This window comes from Pseudorasbora parva, chromosome 11 (assembly GCF_024679245.1).
Source record: "Pseudorasbora parva isolate DD20220531a chromosome 11, ASM2467924v1, whole genome shotgun sequence".
Taxonomy (NCBI): domain Eukaryota; kingdom Metazoa; phylum Chordata; class Actinopteri; order Cypriniformes; family Gobionidae; genus Pseudorasbora; species Pseudorasbora parva.
The window spans coordinates 5,901,825-5,923,572 of record NC_090182.1 but is presented as its reverse complement, the minus strand read 5'-3'; the positions used below and the strand labels follow the sequence as shown (position 1 = coordinate 5,923,572).

The 21,748-nt window shown below is 40.8% G+C and overlaps 1 protein-coding gene across 1 annotated transcript in view; it reads left to right on the top strand.

Annotated features, from left to right (window-relative positions):
- Positions 1-21,748, top strand: part of kctd12b (potassium channel tetramerisation domain containing 12b) — a 55,684-nt gene that overhangs the window by 2,719 nt on the left and 31,217 nt on the right. The gene's annotated exons all lie outside the window — the stretch shown is intronic.

Here is a 21,748-nt window from a genome sequence, read left to right as displayed (position 1 = left end):
CTAAATACAACGCACTAAGGATTGATGAGCTTCTGGGTTCATGAATATTAATCACATTGTCTGCATTCGCGCAAACTGATTTGTTGAAATAAAAACAGGGAGACTTCCGGAAAAAACAGCATATCTTCTGCTTGTTATTAAAAGCTGAATAACTCAAAATGAACTCGGGTATTTTGACAAGAAAACACAACAAAGAATATTGTTAACATGTAGCGCATCGATTCTGCGTGTTATGTCAGACTCTCTTTGCGTGTGTGAGAAACAGCGCTCTCAGCAAATCGACAGCGAGTTTACGCTACGTCAGGGACGCTGCGAATTTGTTTGTTTTTGTTGTTTTGAGCTGAATTTCAATAGTACAGATCGCTTGACGGAGAGCGAAACTGTTTCTATGAGTGTTAAGCAAGTGACAGTATATATATGCTAAACCTATTCTTAACCTCTAACACACACACACTGGCGAGTAAACTAAGCATTTATTAGCCAATGGCTATTGATGGGCATTATTTAGTAGCCCAGAGTAAAGATTTACTTGCATGTGAGTGATTTACTTGCATTGTAGAGGGTTGAACTAACCCTAGACCAAACCCTGACTATAGTAAGTACATGTAGTTAATTAATATTACTCAGTTCTTATGTTGGTAATTACAATGTTACAACTATGTTACATTCAAATAAAGTGTAACTAAAGTTTATAAAACCCTCTTTACCAATAGATGCAGTTACTGCATCTGGGTATTCAAGTGTCACTAGCCGTGTTTCCATTACCCTTTAAATTGCGCAAATTGAAAATACGCCCAAATGGAAACACATCAATTTTGAAAACACTCATATATCGCAAAGAGGTTTATGCTCGGATGAAGTGGTTTTTCTGGCAATTCGAAAAAGGACATTTTCACATAACTGCAATGGAAACCTGGTGTACATAAAAGTCGATCAATCTTTAAAGATAACGCAGTGTGTTATCGAGACCGAGTCCTTTATTAAACTCATAAAGAAAATAGAATTACTGGAATATTGTATACTAAACAACTAGGAAATGACACAAATGATCATTAAGACCTTGAAGCTGATATGAGGGAGAAACACACACACACGGTTAGTGTGGCGGCTGGGATATACATAAACCTACCAACATCCATAATTTTTGGAATGACTTATTGTGAGAGAGAGGGGAAAAAGTTTTAGTCGCATAGCATTGGTTAATGGAAACGCCATCCTTTCGCATTCGGAAATATCGCAAAAGTTGTGCGTAAATCTGTAATGGAAATGCGACTAGTGTGATAATACGGAATATTTCCATTGGAGGAAAAGTTGTTTTACTTTGAGTATATTTGTGTGTCTATTTTAGTTTGTAACTGGGATTACACATAGTGAACAGTGTCAAGGCAGGTTATAAAGCAAGTAGGCATTCATTGGGCAGAACGAATGTATCAGGACTGCGTAGAAGCTTTCAGTGTTATATTTGTGTGAGGTTAGAGGATGTGAGTCCGAAGTTCACACACGTTTCCAGTTCAGTTGAGCCATAGCCTCATCATGTTGTTTATTATCAGTCAAATATTTCAGTCTCACATTTTTCATATACTAATATTTAATTTTATCTTATTCAAATGTAATGAGAATACATGTAAATGAGTATGGATCATCAATTAAATTCAGTAATTGATGTTTGCATTTTTAAGTGACACTATATTTTTGATTTATGAAGATGAGATTTGTTATTTTTGTGATTTGTGTCTTTTAGAGCTTTAAATTTCAGGTATTTCCTACAAACACATCTGATGTAACCTCAAGCTTGAATTATAAACTGGAACACACAATCTCACAGTGGGCTTTAGTTATGAGATGCCATTCGGGATAATAAATATCAACCAGTAATTTATGTCAATCAGAAATGAAACGAATCCCTTAATCTTAACTCTTTCCCCACCAGCACTGGTGTTTTTGATCATTTTCACAGTCGTTTTATGGCCCCTAGAATATTTTGTTGAGTAAAATATACGTAAACAAAAAGAAAAAGAAAAAGAACAGACCCTCTGCTTTTAAAAATAAAAACGTGTTTTATTCTAGCTTCATGCATTCTTAAATGATGGTCAATTTCATAAAAAAGCAACATTTTGAGCAAAAGGCTGAGAGAATCCTGTTTTTTGTCAAAGACTGCATCTGGATCGGATACATCAACAAATTCAACCCAAAGCTTTACAGTCCTGTAGCTCGTCGGTGGACATTTAATTCAGTAACTTTAGGAAGTTTTGATTTATAAGCAGTTAATTGTTGGTGATTGCATTGTTTTACATATGCATATGATTACATTTGCTATCACATGTTTCTGCTTCTTCTTCGCCTGTGTTACTCTGTCAGAAGATGTGTCCCCCTAGCGTATAACAGTGGAACAACAGAAACCCCCAAAAATTCTGTGTTTGGCAGGGAAAGAGTTAATTTCCTGATAGAAGGTTATGCTTGGCATTGTTTATAGTGCTAGCCTCGAAGTATCTTTATGAAAGCATGAATAAAACATAATTATTCACCAAGTATTTTGTCCTAAATATAAAACAAATGTATGTATGTAATGTATTTGCGCACTATTGAGACAGGCCAAAAATGTTATACTGTACAAACACATTTCCTGTTACATCAATAAAATGAAGTCAAGTTTAAACGAAAGCAACAGTGAATGCTGTATTTAGATAAGGCAGTGTTTCATGTCTCAATTTCAGAGCCTCATTCATGAGAGAAATTTCCATATTGAATACCAATTTGCAAGCACAGAAGAATATTTAAATGAATCACGCAGGATGATTTACTAGGGTTTATGCTTGTCAATTTACTGGCACTCAAAAAAAGTATGTCTTCAATCAGACGTTAACTAGTCGATTGTGTTGGTCATTAATTTAAATAATTTATGCGTCGTCAGTAGATCATGTGCAGAACTTTCCACTCCCATCAGTTCTTTTATGGGATTGTGCTTTCATGCTAATTTAAGTTAGTTTATTAAGATAAGGGCCAGATTTACTAAACAGGGAAAATTAGCATGAGAGTGCGATTCCAAAAATTTAAATTCCTGTCCGATAGTAAGTAAGTAGTAAGTAAGTAAAATGTATTTGTATAGCACTTTTCATAGATAAAAATCACAACAAAAAGAGGAAATACACAACATTACAGTTCTAGTCAAAATAAGTAACAAAAACAATAAGTATAAATGAAAATAAACTGAAATACACAAAAGACCAGCCAAACCCTACACTCTAGATAAAAGCCTCTTTAAATAGAAGAGTTTTCAACTGTGTTTTAAAATTTTCCACCGAGTCCAGGCAGCGTAAGGGAGAAGGCAATGCATTCCACAGTCTAAGTGCCACAGCTTGAAATGAACGGTCCCCTCTTGTTTTAAAATGTGTGTGGGGGGCAACTAAAAATCTTTGACCTGTTGATCTTAGACTACGTGAAGACGTACGCAGCTGAAACAGGTCAGAGATGTAATTTTCTCACTCCCATCTCATCCAAGATGTTTGTGTTTTTCTTTCTTCGGTTGAAAAGAAATTAGGTTTTTGGAGGAAAACATTCCAGGATTTTTCTCCATATAATGGACTTCATTGGGAACGGCTGAAGGTCCAAATCAGTGCCGTTTCAGAGGAAGAGCTTCAGAGGCTCTGACCGATCCCAGACGAGGAACAGGGTCTGATCTAGACAAACTGATAGGACAGAAGAACACATACACAGCCATATCATTTCCAAAATGACCAGCAAAGTCTACCCGTTAGTTTGGTTTTTCATGCTCGCAAGCCAGTGGAGAGTTGCTAGACGACCCTACTGCATTTACATTTAATCATTAACAGATGCTTTTATCCAAAGCGACTTACAAAAAGGGGAGAGCAATAGAAGCAGCGAAACAAACAAGGGCAACAACCTGTAAGTGCTGTAAGAAGTCTTAGGGTGCGTTCACACTTGTAGTTCGGTTAGTTTGGTTCGGACCAAAAAACAAAAACAAAACATATAGTCCTGGTCCGCTTAGCGTTCACACGGGCATTTTTAACAGCAAACCTAAAGTTACCGAACCAAAGGCATAGGGAGACTGTAACAACCTGATTGGTCGGCTTATATGACGTAGGAGCTCGCTTACCGAACATTCAAAACAATGCTGTGTGCGGATTACAAGCGCGGGCATTTTATGCGTGTACATATGGCATTATTTTTTACCAGAGAACTCATGAAGAGCTTATGAAATGCTCAAAACATTCAAAACAACGCTGTGTGCTGGATTAAACGCGATAATTTTATGCATGTACATATGGCATTATTTTTACCCGCTGAGAACTCATGAAGAGCTCATAAAATGTTCAAAACATTCAAAACAGCAGCAGGATTTCCTCCGTTGTGCAGAAAAAAGACGGGCGTTCTGTCGTCTGTACCTGATAATAATGGGCAACACAGGAACTTTGATGAGAAGAGCCAGGTGTGCTTTTTGTGCGTTTTTTCTAGCATTTTCGAAACATGCTCGTCTGACCAAATATTGATGAGGCACTTCCTCGTTGCTCTACGTTTGCCCTCTAACGTTAAAGTTACTTATTTTGGATACACCGATCTTTCTGCGTCGTCAAATCAGCTGCATTATGCGTTGCATCTTGTGACATTACGTCCGGTTTTTGGTTCGTTTACATGTCTTTGGTCCGTGTTGCGTTCATATATCAATCGAACCGCACCAGAGTTCGTTTGGAAGCGGACCGAGACCCATCTTTATAGCGCTCTCGGTCCGCTTGTTTGGTGCGCACCAGGGTTCGGATGGCAGCGTTCACATATGTTCAACTGAACCGCACTAACCGAGCAATCGCACCAGGGTTCGTTTTAATCGAACTAAACATGACAAGTGTGAACGCACCCTTAGTTAATCAAGCACAGTACACAATTATTATTTTTCCCCAAACAAAAAGAAAATTTAATTGGATAGTTAAGTGCTAGTCTTTATTGGTTTATTGCTGCAAATTACATTTGCTGCCGCTAGGGTGCGTCTAGATTTCTAGGCTACGATGGTTTGTCTGGATCAGACCCTGTTCCTCGTCTGGGATCGGTCGGAGTCTCTGAAGCTCTTCCTCTGAAACGGCACTGATTTGGACCTTCAGCCGTTCCCAGTGAAGTCCATTATATGGAGAAAAATCCTGGAATGTTTTCCCCAAAAACCTAATTTCTTTTCGACTGAAGAAAGAAAGACACAAACATCTTGGATGAGATGGGAGTGAGAAAATTATCAGGAAATGTAATTTTGAAGTGAACTAATCCTTTAAGATGTGTTTTTTGGGCGGTAAATTATGGGGCCAACACCAGTCAATTGACGAGCACCAACCTTAGTAAATCATCTTGCATGATTTATTTAAATATTCTCCTCCCTTAAATTTTGTGTCTGAAGGGGAAACTCCTACAAATGCATATGATCACCCTCACAAATAACCCTGTCCGGACCTTTTCAGTGCTAAATCATCACTGCATGTCTTTAGTAAATCTTGACAGTAGTTTTTAACCACAAAAGAGGGATTGCACAGGGGCAGGCTGTTAGTAAATCTGGCCCAAACCTAGTAAAAAACATGCGATCCTTTTATTTTTATATTTCGTCTTATAATCACTGGTAACATTCTTTTGAAGTGTTGAATTTGGCAGATCTGCTTTGCTTAGTGAGAGTAAAGAAAAGTGGAAGCAATAGATCAGATTATTAAATCCTTGCCCCCCAAAGTCTCTTTTCACTGAACCCTCTGCTATCATGCTTCTTCCCGGTTTCTCTCTTTCATGATTTTGCTCTTGCGTTCTCTCCAGCGAGATGTCAAAGCGTGAACATATGATAGGCAAGGCCGAAATGAAAACCAGGACAAACCTCTAACCAGCTCAGTCAAAGCAGATTACACAACCAGCCTTTGTGCTGCTGTGTCTAATCTATCTAATTAAGATTGCGCCGGCACACTGAGCAGCTCACACTTTGCTCCAGTGAGGGACCAACACGTTTATATATCTTTTCAGCTCAGTTATTATGGAAGCGATACAAAAATTCACACAAATAATGAGAGCTGGAAATGTGCAGGAGTCTGAAACATCAACATCCCTGAGCCGGTGTATGATGAGAGAAAGTGAACCAGACTCTAGAAGGCCTGAAACCAGTACAGACAACCATCTCAAATACTCAAACACATCTTAAAATGGATCCTGCTGTTTAATGTAATGATAAACACTGCACAGGTCGAATCAGATGAGGCTGAAGGATCATTTGGCACATCTGGCCGTTGGCCCAGTTTGACGGAGCTGCACTGCTCTCTCCTGAAAAGGTCCCAAAAAGCCCACAGTAAATAACTCAAGGCCTGGGTTGATACGTGTGACCAGTGGCGTAACTTTGTTTTAAAAAGTGGGTGGGACATAAATTGCGTATCATATGCACGCAAAAAACTGTGTACTATATGCACGCCAAAGCTCATTTTGACGTGTGAGGGGCGCTCATACATCAAAATACAACATACAACAACTCACGTGCATATGATATGCACTATGTGGCGTATTAAGGGGGTTGCATTGCTGATACAAAGTTATATCAGATGTAAAATATGTACAATAACAATTCCAGAAAAATTAGTATTAAGATGTCCGGAAATCAATTAAATAGGCCTAGTTCATTTATTGATATAGATCTCGTTTAACTATTGCATCTAAACACAATATAGCGTTGTGCCAAGATTTTTCACGTGAATAAAGGCAATTAGATTTGCACACTTTGCTTATAATCCCTGGTCTAGTCTGTTAAACTTGTCAAAAGTTCTCGTTTCTAATCTGCCCTCGTAGCCTATTTTTTCTCTCATCAAAACCGAATACCATCAGTGGTTGTACATCAAGAGCAGGAACAGTTTTTGTGCATTTTGTTTCGTAAACTGACCGAAACAAATAGAAAGTCTGCAACGGCGTTAAGCGTTAGATTAAAGCGCTCGTCTGTGTGAAGACTGCATGAGCGAGAGAAATCTGCAGCACTGATAACAGCGGCAACGAGCGATCGCCTCTTATTTAACAAACGAATGAAATGATACTCTTCTAGTTAACCAGAGATGTTTTGTTTGTATTAGTTAGGTTCATCGTTGAAGCAAGATGTTTTAAAAAAGTGGTGGGGACATGTCCCACCCGCAGATTACGCCTATGCGTCTGACCCCGGATCTGAGTAACACAAAAACTAACCAAACACTGGGTTATGTCTGACCCAGGATCTGGGTAACACAAACACTACCCAAACACTGGGTTATGTCTGACCCAGGATCTAGGTAACACAAAAACTACCCAAACACTGGGTTGTTACATCTGACCCAGGATCTGCGTTACACAAAAACTACCCAAACACTGGGTTGTTACGTCTGACCCAGGATCTGGGTTACACAAAAACTACCCAAACACTGGGTTGTCACGTCTGACCCAGGATCTGAGTAACACAAAAACTACCCAAACACTGGGTTGTTACATCTGACCCAGGATCTGCGTTACACAAAAACTACCCAAACACTGGGTTGTTACATCTGACCCAGGATCTGCGTTACACAAAAACTACCCAAACACTGGGTTGTTACGTCTGACCCAGGATCTGAGTAACACAAAAACTATCCAAACACTGGGTTGTTACGTCTGACCCAGGATCTGGGTAACACAAAAACTACCCAAACACTGGGTTGTTACGTCTGACCCAGGATCTGGGTAACACAAAAACTACCCAAACACTGGGTTGTTACGTCTGACCCAGGATCTGGGTAACACAAAAACTACCCAAACACTGGGTTGTTACGTCTGGCCCAGGATCTGAGTAACACACAAACTACCCAAATACTGGGTTGTTACGTCTGACACAGGATCTGAGTAACACAAAAACTACCCAAACACTGGGTTGTTACGTCTGACCCAGGATCTGAGTTGCACAAAAACTACCCAAACACTGGGGTGTTACGTCTGACCCAGGATCTGAGTAACACAAAAACTACCCAAACACTGGGTTGTCACGTCTGACCCAGGATCTGAGTAACACAAAAACTACCCAAACACTGGGTTGTTACGTCTGACCCAGGATCTGAGTTGCACAAAAACTACCCAAACACTGGGTTGTCACGTATGACCCAGGATCTGGGTGACACAAAAACTACCCAAACACTGGGTTGTCACGTCTGACCCAGGATCTGAGTTGCACAAAAACTACCCAAACACTGGGTTGTTACGTCTGACCCAGGATCTGGGTGACACAAAAACTACCCAAACACTGGATTGTTAAGTCTGACCCAGAATCTGAGTGACACAAAAACTACCCAAACACTGGATTGTTAAGTCTGACCCAGGATCTGAGTTACACAAAAACTACCCAAACACTGGGTTGTTACGTCTGACCCAGGATCTGGGTGACACAAAAACTACCCAAACACTGGATTGTTAAGTCTGACCCAGAATCTGAGTGACACAAAAACTACCCAAACACTGGGTCGTTACGTCTGACCCAGGATCTGAGTTGCACAAAAACTACCCAAACACTGAAAAAATAACCCCCAAAAAAATGACCCAAAAGGCTGAAATAACCCTAGATTTTTTAGAATGTGCATCATCATTTGTTTGGCTTTCACCAGACCAAGCTTAATTTAAGACTGAACATTGGTCTGGGAAGTCTGCTCTGTATTTTCAACTGCACAAGAAGCGTGATCAATGGGCATAGTTCAAATGACTCTACGCAATTGGATAGTCCTTCAACCAATCAGAGCACAAGAGGCGTGATCAACGGGCAACAACACATCGCTTCTCTATTCGTCATCGTGTTAAACCCGCCAATAGCGCACCAGATCGATAAGCCAGTCTGTGATTGGTTCCTGCAAAAGTGTAACAGAAGCAGAAGAAATGAATGTACAGGTTTCCAGACCGAGTTGCCGGGCGAAATTAAAATCAGGCAGATCAGGCTGGGTTTACTCTGTCTATGCCATCATTGCATTATATTCTGAAGAAGAAGAAAAAACGTTATGGAACAGACTTTTCACAATCCTATCACTTTGCTGTTTTATTTGGAAATGAAACCGTAAAATGGCCATTTCATGTTGACTTTAGGTGTGTCGTGGATATATTACAGCATGTTTCATCTAAGCACTGAATGGTTTAGCCGTGACAGTGTAAGTGTCGATCCTTCACTCTGGCCAGCGGTATGATTTGTTGCATTGTGTGCTCGTGTTATTTATAGGGTTCAGGCGCAGCTGTTCAGCAATACGGCCTGCCTATGAACTCCAGTGAGCCAAAGTCACCATCATCACAGGCATTGAGCGGGATATATCCTCCCAATAATCATAATGGGATTTTTAATCCCAATGACAGACTCTTCCACTCGATTCCTTCTAATCCTCCACATTCTTGCATGAAAACACACAGCTCTCGGTGTGGGGACGGCGGAGCAGCTTTACTAATTAAAATCGGCAGTGACAGAGAGGGCCTGGAAACTTATCTGCTGATGCTGAGCAAGAGGAAGCCCCTGGGCTGATGATCTGAGCTTTTCTTTTGCTCCCTTCTCTTTCGTAAGTAAGGAAAGACTTACAATGGCCGTAACCACCACAGACATTGAGCGGGACATGTCCCCCCCATTTTTTTAAATTTGTTTATTTATTTAAAAGAGGATAATGTACATTAATAAACATAATGTAAATGTACCCGAGTTAGCTCAAAAGTGCTAATTTTCATCGGCAGTCCTCCAGCCAGATGTACAGAAAGGCAACCTTAAAAATACTTACAATTATCCTCAAAATATAACAAAGTGACCCCAATTATGTTATATTTAGCACCGGAAATGCTAATTTTAGCAGGGAACCATGGCAAAAACCATATTTTACCCCCCGGAATGCATTTTTTTTTGACTAGGAAACCCCCAAAAAACACCATTGGGCTAGTTTTGAGTTGCAATTGGACAGGTTTTGCTGTGAAAACCTGGCAACCCTGCTTCCCTCACTGCTAGAAATGTGATAAAAATGTGTAAAGCTGACAGTAATATTCAGTCAATCAACTTTATAAAATTTTCAACCCAGGCTCATTGGAAATACGTGACTCTGCCTACATTTTTGCAACACCCAAAATATGTACCTCCAGGTACGTTTACCTACACTTTTGGGTGAAACGTCCACCGGAGGCGCTAACTGGTAATGTTTTTTCTCCATTCCCAAACTGATCTCATGAAATGGCGTATGTATGACACACCAATTCGTCTGCCATTTTGGCGTGCTATCAAGACGCATAATTGCTTTTTAGCATGTTTATCAACGCCGTTTCCATTATATCCCCCTACACTGCCCCTACCCCTAAACCTACCCATCACACACACACACACACACACACACACACACACACACTGCTCCTAAACCTACCCATCACACACACACACACAGCCCCTAAACCTACCCATCACACACACACACACACAGCCCCTAAACCTACCCATCCTTCTGCATTTTTACCAGTTTCAAAAAAACGATTTAGTATGTTTATAAATCAATTTACCTTGTAGACACACACATATATTCAGACACATTTTGAACGTGTTACTCAAACGCTTCCCTAAACCTACCCATTCGAGTATTATAAAAATCAGGATACAACAGGCAGATACGACTGCAGACATAATTTATTCAGAAAGTACAAATACTCCAAATGTTCCGAGGCCAAACGATTGATTTGTGTGAAGAAAATCCCCAAAAGCGATCAGAACGTCGACTCCATCCGCCAAAGATTAATAATACATTTCAAATATTGCCGCCGGAAGAAACGTCACGTCAGCTTTGACAGCATTGGCTGTCGTGTGTCTCGTGACCAATTGCGTCATTACGTCCGCTTTGATTGTAAAATGCCATTGGCTCTCGTGTGTCTCGTGACCAATCGCGTCACTTGCCGTGTGTATCATTTTGAAATTAGAAATATAAATGAACGAGTGCGTGTGTGTGTGTTCTGTTCGCAAAGGAGCGCGATCATCATTCAGCAACTAAAACATTAATATCATCTCTGTTCTTCACATGAAGATCTCATCTGACTTCAGAAGACTTGGAATGCAACATGAGTTAATACTTTTATTCAGTTTTTTGGTCAGTTTTTGCAATTAATACATGTGACTGTACATTTATTTGCCTGTTATTGTGTTTTATATTGGTTGAGAGTGTGTAGGTTTAGGGTAGGAGTGGAGTTAGTTACTCCAAAATATAAAATTAGGCTATAAATATTCATTCTGTGAGATCAGGTTGGCGGAATCACACGGCGTAGCATACACGCGGAGATGATGGTTTTATATTTTATATTTAAAAACATTACCAGTTAGCGCCTCCGGTGGACGTTTCACCCAAAAGTGCAGGTAAACGTACCTGGAGGTACATAATTAGGGTGTTGCAAAAATGTAGGCAGAGTCACGTATTTCCAATGAGCCTGGTTGAAAATTTTGCCTTTTTTAATAGAAAATATGAATCATGATTCATGTAATTCATAACTGAATGTGACGGGACAAGAAACATTTAGCCTTTTAGACATATTAGACATAGGCATGCTTGAATTTTGTTTTGTTCTTTGTAAATAGTTTAAATTAAACTTTGCCGTTTTTTTTATTTATTATTTCCTTCCTTTAAATCCCTTTTAATCCTTTAATTATTTTAAATATTAAGACTAATTCCCCCCCCCCGCCAAAAAAAGCTCCCCCATATGTTTAAGACACGTCTATTGCTTTAATATCGCATTTGTTCCCCTAGACTGATACGAGTTCAAATGTGAAAGTTTCCTACTTCTCTGGGTTTTCTACTCAACTATGTATCAAATTGTTCAGATTTGCAGCAATACAGACATTTCTTTTCAATTTCTTTTGAAACCAAATGATCTGAGCAACAAAATCCCTCAAGGAATGCAATAATTGCTATCACAATATGTGTCATAAATTAGAACAACAGACAATCTCTAGCGATCCTAATGGTGTCAGCTAAGAATCCAATAAGCTCCTGCTCAAACTGAAATGCATATATAATCAAACAGTGCAAAGCAATAGAAGCTCGTTTGATTCGGGTGCAGTTAATGCGAACTCTGATATGGTGACCCAGGATCTGAGTTACACAAAAACTACCCAAACACTGGGTTGTTACGTCTGACCCAGGATCTGCGTTACACAAAAACTACCCAAACACTGGGTTGTTACGTCTGACCCAGGATCTGGGTTACACAAAAACTACCCAAACACTGGGTTGTTACATCTGACCCAGGATCTGGGTTACATAAAAACTACCCAAACACTGGGTTGTCACGTCTGACCCAGGATCTGAGTTACACAAAAACTACCCAAACACTGGGTTACACAAAAACTACCCAAACACTGGGTTGTCACGTCTGACCCAGGATCTGCGTTACACAAAAACTACCCAAACACTGGGTTGTTACGTCTGACCCAGGATCTGGGTTACATAAAAACTACCCAAACACTGGGTTGTTACGTCTGACCCAGGATCTGGGTTACATAAAAACTACCCAAACACTGGGTTGTTACGTCTGACCCAGGATCTGGGTTACATAAAAACTACCCAAACACTGGGTTGTCACGTCTGACCCAGGATTTGGGTTACATAAAAACTACCCAAACACTGGGTTGTTACGTCTGACCCAGGATCTGGGTAACACAAAAACTACCCAAATACTGGGTTGTTACATCTGACCCAGGATCTGAGTTACACAAAAACTACCCAAACACTGGGTTGTTACGTCTGACACAGGATCCGAATAACACAAAACTACCCAAACACTGGGTTGTTACGTCTGACCCAGGATCTGCGTTACACAAAAACTACCAAAACACTGGGTTCTTACGTCTGACCCAGGATCTGGGTTACATAAAAACTACCCAAACACTGGGTTGTTACGTCTGACCCAGGATCTGGGTTACACAAAAACTACCCAAACACTGGGTTGTCACGTCTGACCCAGGATCTGGGTTACACAAAAACTACCCAAACACTGGGTTGTTACATCTGACCCAGGATCTGGGTTACACAAAAACTACCCAAACACTGGGTTGTTACGTCTGACCCAGGATCTGGGTTACACAAAAACTACCCAAACACTGGGTTGTTACATCTGACCCAGGATCTGGGTTACACAAAAACTACCCAAACACTGGGTTGTTACGTCTGACCCAGGATCTGGGTTACGTAAAAACTACCCAAACACTGGGTTGTTACGTCTGACCCAGGATCTGCGTTACACAAAAACTACCCAAACACTGGGTTGTCACGTCTGACCCAGGATCTGCGTTACACAAAAACTACCCAAACACTGGGTTGTCACGTCTGACCCAGGATCTGAGTTACACAAAAACTACCCAAACACTGGGTTGTTACGTCTGACCCAGGATCTGAGTTACACAAAAACTACCCAAACACTGGGTTGTCACGTCTGACCCAGGATCTGGGTAACACAAAAACTACCCAAACACTGGGTTGTCACGTCTGACCCAGGATCTGGGTAACACAAAAGCAATAGCAATAGAATCTTATTTGATTTGGGTGCAGTTAATGTGAACTCTGATATGGTGCTCACGTGAAAGCAATCCCAACTTGATGGTGTACAGTTTGCATTTTGCAATGTTTGCATGTTCCCAGTTATAATATTAGCCTATATAAGATTGCATTTGTCTTTGTTGCTCGTCTCCAAATAAATGTCTTTCTAAGCAGTGCTTAATTCTGGACAAATACTTCAATAGTACAGTGAAGATGGTGTCTTCTCCTCCTGAGATGCACTAGTAACATACTCATAAAGATGCAAAAACACCACAGTTCACAACCAAATAACACAATGAAGGGAGACCTGTGGGGGCAGAGGAATGTGGGAGGACTTGAGCAACCGAGACTGAGAAACCGAACCAGTGAAAACAGCATCTGAAAGAATGAAATCTTAAAGAGGTGAAACACACACAAAACTGTGAAACGTCTCCATTACTAAAGATGCAAGGTGCCAGAAGGAACAAACGATCATGGCCACATGCACCTTGACAGCCAATCTAAAGACAAAACCAACGTTTCCCATATTTTGGATCTGCTCTGATTAGGATGCTCCTTCAGGGACATCATGACTTTCTAAAGCCAAGTGGTCTGTTATCTGTATGTATTTTGAGCTATACGTGTGTATGTCTATGCCGTGTGATTTCATGTGAATGTCTACACCGAAACGAACCATTATGTGTGTGCAGAGGTGGAGAAAGTACACAACTCTATTCCTTGAGTAAAAGTAAAAGTACTACCGGTCAAATATTACTGCGCTACAAGTGAAAGTTGTAAAAACAGATTTTTACTCAAGTAAAAGCACAGAAGTATTTGTTTTCAAAACTACCTAAGTATCAAAGTAAATTTCCTTTTTTATGCCAATGCATTTTTTTTTATTGTTGTATAAATGCACATTATGTCATCATGCTTTAAGCTAGTCAGTGATGCTCCATCTGACATACTTGTATAAAAGTTATAAAGCTCTTTATAAAGCGCTGTCACTTTAAGGCCGAATGCACGGATCCAATACACTGATACACATCTGATATTCTCACACTGTCATCATGGTTTAAGCCAGTCAGTGATGCTCCATCTGACATATTAGCATGCGACTAACTTAAACTCATTTAAATACTTGTAGAAAAGTTATAAAGCTCTTTATAAAGCTGCTGTCACTTTAAGGCCGAATGCACGGATCCAATACACTGATACACATCTGATATTCTCCCAACTTTACTCTTCTCTTTCTCCTAGACATTTATATTTTTAATATTTTATAAGACATGCATCAAGTGTGTGCCAACTACACTAATTTTTTTTTTTTTTTTACTAAAACATACTTTCAAAGAATGGCTATGGGTGCACACACTTGTGCCTAAGAACCGTCTTCTTCCATTTTGCTATGAACAGATCAGTGTTCAAAAAATGTTGGAAAAATGTATATGACCCTATAAGAGGGATTACTGATAGACTGTCTGAAACAACAACAACAAAAACTTTTAAAAAAGGAAAAAAATCCTCCGACTTTCAGAGCTGCTGCAGAAACGACTTTCGACCTTGATAGAAATGTAGTGGAGTAAAAAGTACGATATTGTCTTTCAAATGTAGTGAAGTAAAAGTCATAAGTTTCCAGAAAAAATAATACTCAAGTAAAGTACAGATACTCAAAAAGTGTACTTAAGTACAGGACTTGAGTAAATGTACTTAGTTACTGTCCACCTCTCTCTCTCTGTGTGTGTGTGTGTGTGTGTGTGCGTGCGTGCGTGTGTGTGTGTGTGCGTGTGTGTGTGTGTGTGATGGGTAGGTTTAGAGGCAGGGGCAGTATGAGTGTGTGTGTGTGATAGGTAAGTTTACGGGCAGGGGCAGTATGTGTGTGTGTGTGTGGGGGGGGGGGTAGGTTAAGGGGCAGTGTGTGTGTGTGTGTGTGTGTGTGATTGGTTGGTTTAGGGGCAGTATGTGTGTGTGTGTGTGTGGGGGGGGTAGGTTAAGGGGCAGTGTGTGTGTGATGGGTAGGTTTAGGGGTGTGTGTGTGTGGGGGGGGGGGGGGGGGGGGGTTAAGGGGCAGTGTGTGTGTGTGTGTGTGTGTGTGTGTTTGATGGGTAGGTTTAGGGGGTGTGTGTGTGTGGGCTGGTAATCCCTACGTTATGGGGACAAAATGTCCCACAAAGATGGGAAAATCCGAAATCCTTGTCGGGACATTTTTTGGTCCCCATGAGGAAAGCATCTTTAAATTATACAGAAGGAGTTTTTTTTGAGAAAGAAAAAATGCAGAATGTTTCCTGTGATGGGTAGGTTTAGGGGCTGTGTGTGTGATGGGTAGGTTTAGGGGCTGTGTGTGTGTGTGTGTGTGTGTGTGTGTGTGTGTGTGTGTGTGTGTGTGTGTGTGTGTGTGTGTGTGTGTGTGTGATGGGTAGGTTTAGGGGTAGGGGCAGTGTAAGGGGATAGAATAAAACGGCGTTGATATGCGTCTTGATAGCACGCCAAAATGTCATACGAAATGGCGTGTCATACATACGCCATTTCATGAGATCGGTCTGCCAGGGAAGACACCAGATCCGAGAACCTAAACCTGTCACAATGGAAGCAACCCCAGTTCGTGACTCAGGGTGTTTCAATGGGGAAAACTGGGGGGATGCCTGATCATTTGTTTGGGGCACAAGGCGTGCAGATTGGAGAAAGCCTGTCGCATATGAGGCATATAGTATCATTCTGTGCCTGTGTGTCAAAGACCTTCTTGAATGGGTGATTGAGCGGCAGGGAAAACCCCTGAATACAAGCCCTGACTCAATATACGCTCAATCCTCAGCACACGTCATTAGCCTGATGTGTCCATACTCAATTCTAGTCAGAATATGAGTCTGATAATGATCCATTGGGCTGTGATTATGAAATATCATCCAACTGCGGCCACAAATGGGCGTTATCGTGCTGGTGGGGGTTACCGTTTTTGCAGACTGGAACGCCCCCTTCTTCTTCTTCTTCTTCTTCACCTCTTCAGCTGAACTGCTAGCTGTCAACATCCGGATTAATATGTTCAACATTCGCTAGTTAATTTTTCTCAAACAGAAGCTTCAAAATAAGATCTAGCATCTTGCAACATGACTTTGCGTAAACATACACGCCACTTTCTAAAGCCAAGTTATCTGCCGTGTTCGCATTTAGAGCTATCCGTGTGTGTGTCTACGCTGTGTGATTCCGCGTGAATCTCTACACCTAAATGATCCATCATCCCCGCATGTGTTTGCACGTGTATGTCTACGCCAAAACAAACCATTATGTGTGTGTGTTTCATGACGGGAACGCCCAAGCCGCAGCTGGACCCTTCTCTAATTATGGGGGGTGTTTCGACCGAACCAGGAAAGACCTCAGTTGGACAGACCTACAATCAATCAGAGCAACGGAGCGATGCATTACACTAGTTGTCAAATGTCAACAGAACTCAACTGCACTGCAAGGTTGTTTTCCATGTCCGCGGGTTGAAGTGAAGCGACCTCAATTATGTGATATACAGACCCATTTTGACCTTGCCAAAATAACAAATTTTACCCCCCAAACCAAAAAATTTTTCCGGAGAATTTCATTTGATTAGGAATGGCCCTCTGGACACACAGAATGGGAAATCTTAGGCCTTGTTTACAGCCGGTATTAAGACGCATTTTGGTCAATCGGATCACAAGTCGACCAGGGAGACACATTCCCGTTTACATCTGGTGTTTTAATCCGTCTCTTTTGTCTATTTTTAAACTCTTCTGTCCTGATTTATTCGAGGGGAGGGTCTATGGGTGGGTAAATGTGTTTTTAACATCTAAAAACAGAAAAACATACAGGAGATCATCAGCTTTCGTTTCTGCTCTGATAGACACAAGACCAGCCGAACGCTGTGAGTGTGTGTGTTAAAAATCCGGAATGGTGAGAGAACATTGTGACTGAAGAAGAAGAAGAAGTTTTATTTATATAGCGCCTTTTCCGTAGCTCAAATTTCACAAATACAGCACATTCAGACACTTACATATACATTTATATACACATCACATAATACATATAATTGCATTATCCAAAATGCTTGTTAAATAGATATGTTTTTAACTGGGACTTATGTGCACCCACAGATGAGATGTTTCGTAGTGTAAGAGGCAGCAAATTCCATAATTGAGGAGCATTTATACTAAATTGGGACGTTTCTCATCTTCAAACCAAACTTGGGTCTCCAGCCGATAAAGTTTAAATCCCATCTGGCTAGAACATGCTGGGTTATTTTTACCCAGCTTGTTGGGTTTTATACTTTAACGCATTTGCTGGGTTGTTCTTTGAAAGTGCTGGGTCAGTCAATTTGATATTGAAGGTTTAGAAGAAATAGTCATATATAATATTTTTTATTCAATGGCAAGTCAGTCTTTTACAGTAATAAAATACTCAAAAACGTTAGTAAAGGACGTGACAGAAGCAGCAAGCGCAGCCAATGGGAATCAGTGGGAGGAAAACTGGTATCAGACTGTTCCAGTTCATTAAATGACAATCTTATATATTACTTTTTGAAAATTTAAATAAAAAAACTGCTTTACCTTATGCCATCACACCCGTCCGAGTCCGACATCTAAATTTCGTCCCATTAATAGCGTGACCACAGCTGCGACGCTAGGACACTAGATCAACAGCGCTCCTATTATAGTCACTGGAGCAAACGAAACTTTGTTAAATAGGCGATATTGCGTCGTTTTTCAGCCCTGGAGCATTCGTTTGGCGGGAGGCGCCGGCGCGTCGTTCGGCTAGCGTTCCTAGCAGACGTTAGCTGCAACATAAATGTAAACAAAAAAGTAAAATGTGAGACTTTAGACATTCTCCTCGTTGTACATTAATAATCTGATAGGAATGCAATACAAACCTTACTTTCATTCAGGAAGTTTCCCCTCAGGACGTTTTCTCTCAGAACAGAACACAAAATGACCACTGACAAATGTACCCAGTTGCAACTGGTCTGGCACAGACCACCAAACATTGGGTCACACTGACCCAGCGCTGGTATGTTACAGAAAAACTACCCAGCACTAGTTAAAAATAACCCAACCCATTTGGTTAAAAAAATGGTTTAAAGGCATTTTTTTAGAGTGTAGAAAACAGCAATGCGGTACTCAAGAAGCTTTGGTTGATTTCGCTGTTGGCTGCTGGTTCCACACAAAGGAAATATAAAACTCTACGTGGGTCACAGGAAACATGATACATCCAATAATGAAATAATCCAAGGCTTCACAAAAAGCACAGGCAGATAAACCGTCATCCTGAAAAGCTGAAATCTGAGGATTAACGGACAGATCCTTTTGAGGATCTGGTGACGCATCGCCTCCGTGGGTGCACGTTTGTGCCAACGGCCAATGATATGAAAATGCTAAAAAATGCTGGGTTAAAAACAACCCAAATTCAAATGATTGTGCTTCCCTTCATATCCCCCTGAGACAAGATATTTATGCATTTTATTTCTGGAAAAATTCCTCCTATGATGCAAATTGACGATTTTTGCATCATAGGAGGAATGTTTGGCCAAAGGCTAAAGACTACAGCCAGCAGAGGGAGCCATTTCCGCATGTTTTGAACCCGCTCATGGGGGATGGAGATCACACTCAGAGCTCAGCTCGCAGCTACAGGCACTCATTTAAACGGAGATATGGTGAGCAATGTAAGTCTTTTAACTTCTCAAATTAATTTCTATGAAAGTTAAGCTAGCAAAGGCATGAACTGAAACGCGCCAGACTGAACTCGCGTTGTGAATGTATGCCGCGAGTGTAGTCGCGATGACCTCAGCTCTCATCATGAGAGCTCATCAGCTCATTTATCTCACTCCTGCAGTTAGTGCTCAGTGCTGTGATACTCGCGCGGCGACTCACTCATTATATTGAACAGACACGCTCAGTTTTTAAGTGTAGTGTCTTCTCCAACTCAGTCACAGTAATCCAGTAGCGGTGGCTTTGGGAATGGCCTCACTGGGCAGCAAAGCATTCTGGGAATTGTAGTCTTTCATCCCCATGAGACAAAAATACATTTTCTGTCTTTTCTCAGTCTAGAAGGCACCAAATTCAAAAATAATTTCACATTTGTACTACATTGATGACCCAGTTTAAATACCGATTCATCTTCCCAGCGCTGAAGTACCCCTTTAACGCCTATGCCCCGTGTGAATGCGGCATAAGGTACAAAACCGAAAAGGTACTATGATGTACCTAAGGTACTAATATGTACCTTTTACAAAGATGTACCTTTTCACTTTTATACCTTAGGGTACTGTCCCAGTGACAGAACTGTACCTTTTTTTCTGAGAGTGAACACTGGTATTAACACACCTGGAGGGTGTTCCCATAGTCATGTGAATCTATGAAAGGGAACTGAATGAAGAGTCAGATTTAAAACTGCATCTATGAGTGAGCAATCTGGAAGCAAGCATGCTGGAAATGACCTCAACCATCTGGAGTCTTGAGCCTTTAATCTGCCCTCTAACAGTCATTAATCTCAAGAAAGCTCAATCCTCAGTCGCCTGACCCTAGAAGATTTACAAGGATGGGCTCTTATACCTCGGGCTGAGACGTGTGCAACCTCACAGCACAATACAGAGCAGTCGCGCACTGCAGTGATGCTTGCCAACATGCAGATCGAATTTAGGTTTTGAGCTAGATTACTGTTTATTTTCATCTTTCTATTTTCATTTCTATTGCTTACATTCACACGCGTGCTGTGAGTCAGATTGAGACTGGCATGTGCGTAATGCGTTAAGAATCCGTCACGGCACAGGCAGCTGTCAATGCAGATAAACTACAGACTCTGGAAGAAAGTTCAAAGAGAATCTAAAGACAAATATTGACACAGTGGGATTAATTAAAGCCTACATCTGCATTGTTGAGGAACACATGAGGGAACGGAAAGGAGAGAGCACAGATGGAGGAACATCTACAGAGATGGTGTTCCTCTATTGTCTGTTTTATCTGCACTGTCCATCAAAAAACAAAAACAAAAAACCTTGTACTATCTTAGCAGAGAGACCCTGTAGCAACATTGCAATACTTGTTCAAAGCCACATGTATCTCAGCACTCTCACATAGCAACGAGTTCAAGGTAATTATAGCAACAGTTTTTCAGTAACGGATGAATATGTAAAAGTATGGTATTTGGGGCTGCTGTTGGGGAGAAAGACACAATAATTAACATGATAATAAACAGCCAGCTGACTTTTCCATTTGTTGACATGAGTAGATTCAGATGAGAAATATATTAGGTTAGAGGTAATACCTAGCCTGACAAGCCAGTCTCACATCAAGATGTTTGGTCTGGAAACTCACCATTGACAGCTCAATCCGAGGGGCGGATAAACGGTTGTCTTTCAAACTCCCTCTGCACTCGATAGGATAGCGCTACACCAACCAGAGCAACGAAGGTGAAGCAGAGCTTGCTGACAGATTAAACATTCACCGTATCCGGTCGGCAAAACTCCGAACACATCTTCCCTTCTTAAGAAAGACTTCAGTGCCGTTCTTTTCTCAGAGAAAAGCTTAACTCCAAGTCTTCCAGAGTCGCGGTCAAAGCTGATTTGAAAGACCGCCGTTCGCCAGTTTCTGTGTTTACTAGAAGCACGCAAACGCAACTCGACCGTCATCATTATGGCCCCGCCCACCGACTCTATACACGATGTGATTGGCCCGGCAAGAGTTAGGGGAATACAGCTCAGAAGGGTATTGAGAGTTGCTAGACGACAGTCACGGGCAGATTAAATTTGCTGCCGCTAGGGTGCATCTAGATTTCTAGGCACGGTAAAACCCATATTTATAATGAAAAAATCATATTTAAAAGTACAGCTCTGGAAAAAATTAAGAGACCACTTAACATTGACAAATCAATGTTAAGTGGTCACTTAATTTTTTCCAGAGCTGTATATTTACGGTAGGAAATTTACAAAATATCTTCATGGAACATAATCTAGTGAATTTTGGCATTAAAGAATTTTGACCCACACAATGTACTGTTGGCTATTGCCACAAATATACCTGTGAGACTTAAAGTTTACGTGTGTATATTTATATATACACACACACACACACTTTCTCAATAATGGAATTTTGCTCATTTTTAACCAATAAATCTTCCATAGTGCCACATGCAACGGCTCTTATTTGGCATAGTCTTGGATATTCTACTGAAGTTTATTCACTGACTGCTGGTCTTTACAGCTTTACTTTCCAGTTTTATTCAGATAGTACAGA